Here is a 4,282-nt window from a genome sequence, read left to right on the forward strand (position 1 = left end):
GCCCCTGCCGGCTGTGAGTGGAACTGCACCCGAGGGGAAAGGGCCTGACAGCCGAGAAGGCTGGCACTGGGTTTGTGATTGTTTGCTGTTACTGCCATAGTTATTGTTGTTTGTTTGACTGGTTATACACATATAGATATATAATAGTAAAGAACTGTTATTCCTATTTCCCACATCTTTGCCTAAAAGCCCTTGATTTCAAAATTATAATAACTCAGAGGGAAAGGGGTTACATCTGCCACTTCAAGGGAGGCTTCTGCCTTCCTTAGCAGACACCTGTCTTTCAAACCAAGACAAACATCTTCATCAATGACCTGGATGAGGGGATCAAGTGCACCTTCAGCAAGTTCGCACATGACATGAAGTTGAGCAGAAGTGTTGATCTGCTGGAGGGTAGGAAGGCTCTGCAGAGGGATCTGGACAGGCTGGATCCATGGGCTGAGATCAGTGGTATGAGGTTCAACAAGGCCAAGTGCCAGGTCCTGCACTTGGGTCCCAACAAGCCCCTGCAGCACTCCAGGCTGGGGAGAAGTGGCTGGAAAGCTGCCCAGCAGAAAAGCACCTGGGGGTGCTGAATGACAGCAGCTGAACATGAGCCAGTGTGTGCCCAGGTGGGCAAGAAGGCAAATAACATCCTGGCTTGTATCAGAAATAGTGTGTCCAGTGGGACCAGGGAAGTGATTGTCCCTTTGTATTCAGCACTGGTGAGGCCATACCTTGAGCGCTGTGTCCAGTTCTGGGCCCCTCACTTCAAGAAAGACATTGAGGTACTGGACTGAGTCCAGAGAAAGGCAACAGAGATGGGGAAGGGTCTGGAGCACGAGTCTGATGAGGAGCAGCTGAGGGAACTGGAGGTGTTTAGCCTGGGGAAAAGGAGGGAGGACCTTATCACTCTCTACAACTCCCTGACAGAAGGGTGGAGCCAGGTGGGGATCAGGCTCTTCTCCCAGGTCACAAGTGATAGGGCAGGAGGAAATAGCCTCAAGTAGCATCAGGGGAGGTTTAAACTGGATATTAGGGAAAATTTCTTCACCAAAAGGGTTATCAAGAATTAGAAGAGGCTGCCCAGGGAAGTGGTAGAGTCACCATCCCTGGAGGTTTTTAAAAGATGTGTGGATGTGGTGCTTAAGGACATGGTCTAGTGGCAGACTTGGCAGTGCTAGGCTAATGGTTGGACTCGATGATCTTAAGGCTCTTTTCCAACCTGAATAATTCTATGATTCCATAAGCAGAGATGACAGGCATCTTGAAAAGTAGTATTCATTTCCACAGTTCTGTAGATAAGACCTTACACAATAATCTGTATTGAAAAGTCAGTATGTCACCACACTCCTGAAAAATCTGCTGGAATATCAACATTATGTAAAAGGCCTGGGTAAATCAAAAGCATGCATGTACATAGGATCTATCCAACTCTAAGTCCCTATCGACCTTTTTCAGCAAAATTGTATGCCATGGGGCAAAAAATGGATTTGCATTAGCAATACAGATATTCATACCCTTCCTCCTCCTAATTTCACGTGAATACACACACACTTTATTCTTAGTCTTTGTTCTAGTTTCAGCCAGGACCTTAATGTTATTGTATACCACTTCATGTCATTGTCAGGGGCAGGGGAAAGGGATGCTCTCTGGCTTTGGAGAAGAAGGGCGTGGCTTCCGGTTGGGAAAAAAGGTGGAGGATGGACAGGTTGGGGTAGCATGGAGCCAGTCCTAAGCTGGAGAGTGGCGTGGTGGCATCAGCTGCAAGTCGGGTCAGGTTGGGCTTGGCGAGCATTTTTGCAAGTGAATCACTCTCTCTTTCGTTTACTTTTGTTATTAAAATTGTTGCTGCTACTGTTCGTTTTCTTATCTCATTGCTGTTTCCAGTAAATTGTTTTTATCTCAACCCATGATCTTCACCTTTTGTGCCTCCAATTCTCCTCTCCATTCCACTGCAGTGGGATGGGGAGGGGAAGGGGGGGGCGAGAGAGCAGCATCTGGTTTGGGAGTGTCTCAGTGGGGGGCAGTGAATTGGGGAGTACCATTCCTAAACCACAACAGTATTACCTTTTGCCCCTTTTCCATTTGTTTTGTTACATAACCTCTTTCATTTAGATATGAAAACCCCTTTGGAATGGACAGAAATATGCAAAGTAACATCAGACAGTCAGTACTCCACTTAAATCACATGATTTGAATAAAAACAAACACTTATTGTTTCCACATTGTAAAGTCAAATAGCATATTCAAGTTACCTTAGGAGTAGAAGAAAACCTTTGTCTCCCAGGTGAGAAAGAGCTGGTTTCATTTGGATAAGGGCATGAAGATTGGCCTAAAATAATTAAAAATGCATAAAGAACATCCAAGCACTATAAAATTCTGAAAACTATAATAATTACAACAGTCTGTCAGCAGAGACAAGTTTTTCACAAAAGAAACTATCGAACAGCACTAACCTTATCCTAATATTATCCACTTTCACTACCTACTGTCATTAATATATATCCCCTTTACAAAACATATAGTGATCAAAATAGTTGAATTAGTCTGCACTCATATTTAAAAGTAAGCATACTCCAGAAGACTAGATTTTCTTGTCATTAATACTGCAGTATTTTCAGCAAAAGGGGTCTATAAACTATTATGAAGTCCATCAATGACAATCAAGAAAGAAAATCATCATTAGCTTCTTGCATACTTTGCTACTGGGGAAAGGGCGGGTGTCTTGGGGTGACTTTGTGATGTTGTATCCCCTATCACTGCTCTATGCCCAGACATGAATCCTGTGCCTTTCTGTGCCTTTAAAACTGGGTGTGAGAGAAAGAAAAAAAAGCCAGACCAACTTTTCAAAGCAGTTTGTGCTCCAAGGTCACTCTATCTTCTCTGTGTGCTTCTGTGGTGGCAAGCACGGAGGAAGCACCCTTTTTGCTGCTTTTCAGCCAGCTTTCTGTTCTGTTTCTCTGGAGAGAGATGGGGACTTAAACTTTTTTTTCTGGGACTTTGGTTTCTTCTTCTTCTCTTCTGGAACTGTTCAGAACACCAGAACTCACTGGGAGAGTTTTCCACCGAGGCCTGGAGGGGGTCCCACACACCGAACTCCAGCTCCAGAGAGAGAGAGAGAGACCACACCCACAGAAAGGACTCTAAAATCTTCCCAGGTTTCTCTCCACAGTGAGAGGTTTTATTATTTAGCATTATTATTCTTTTCCTGTGTGTTTGTTAAATAAATAGGTTTTTTCCTTCACTTTCCTCTGAGGAATTTTTTTTTTTTTTTTTTTTTCTAGAAACCTGGTGGGGGACAGGTGGCTGTAATCTGCCTTCTATCAGAGGACATTCATTTCAGACATTCCTCTGACTTTGTCTCAAACCGGGACAGTGGGGAACAGCTTACAGACTAGCACACCAAAAAGAGGCTGAAAAGGGAAAGGATGCTCACCTTGTCTTCACATGCCTCATCTAGAATATCAAGTGCCTCAGAAGAAATAGTTTTATTTTTATCATGCAACTGGGTCACCAGTCACTCAGTTCCCCAGTTGCTGAAGAACTCTACGTTTGCTCTCAGTATTACTCGTGTTTTGTTGCATGCAATCTGTAGCTCTGCAAAAGGAAAATACTTTTCTGAATGGAAGGAAAAACATTAATGTAGTTAATAATTTATCACTTTTAAAAATACATTTAAATTACCATATTTTATAGCAAGTACCTGCATTGCACATCTTAATGCATTAAAACTACAGTGTACATGAGAACTATTTCTGTCTTATCAAATCGGAAAATTGAGTCTGAGACCATAGAAATCTGGTCACTGCAAGTCTCCTTGGAAAATCTTTATCAATTAGTCATTCACCTCTGGGGAATTAATTTTAATGCATTTTAAGTTGTTTTCCAAAAATATCTGATCTTTAAAGCTTCTCAGAAAACCTTCTAAATATAAAAATGTTTTCTGTAATAAGACAGTTTCCCAACACTTAGTTTACTACTATGAATTTTTGTGGCAACAGAGTGAAGTACCTTGTCAGTTCTTTTACTGCTGTTCAAAACGTGCTGAATAAAGAGCATAAACTGATTAACATAATTTCTATTAGAAAAGTTACATGTAAAATAAGTAAACAGACAATCTACAATAATTTGTTCTGGATTAATCATAGAAAAACCCTGACAATGTATGCTTACTGAGAAAGGTGTTATCTTTTAACTATGCTTGTCTAAAAGACAAAATCAGGCACCTAAATCTTTCTTCAGGTTTTCAGTCCTTACACCTTGTATTGGCTTTGCATGGCCTGGTTTTTGGTAGCAGCAG

At 41.9% G+C, this 4,282-nt stretch overlaps 1 pseudogene; it reads right to left on the bottom strand.

Moving 5' to 3' along the window:
• Positions 1 to 3,691, bottom strand: part of LOC103614925 — a 15,729-nt pseudogene extending 12,038 nt beyond the window's left edge.
• Between the last annotated feature and the right edge of the window lie 591 nt (positions 3,692 to 4,282).

This window comes from Corvus brachyrhynchos, unplaced genomic scaffold, assembly GCF_000691975.1.
Source record: "Corvus brachyrhynchos isolate BGI_N302 unplaced genomic scaffold, ASM69197v1 scaffold1085, whole genome shotgun sequence".
Taxonomy (NCBI): domain Eukaryota; kingdom Metazoa; phylum Chordata; class Aves; order Passeriformes; family Corvidae; genus Corvus; species Corvus brachyrhynchos.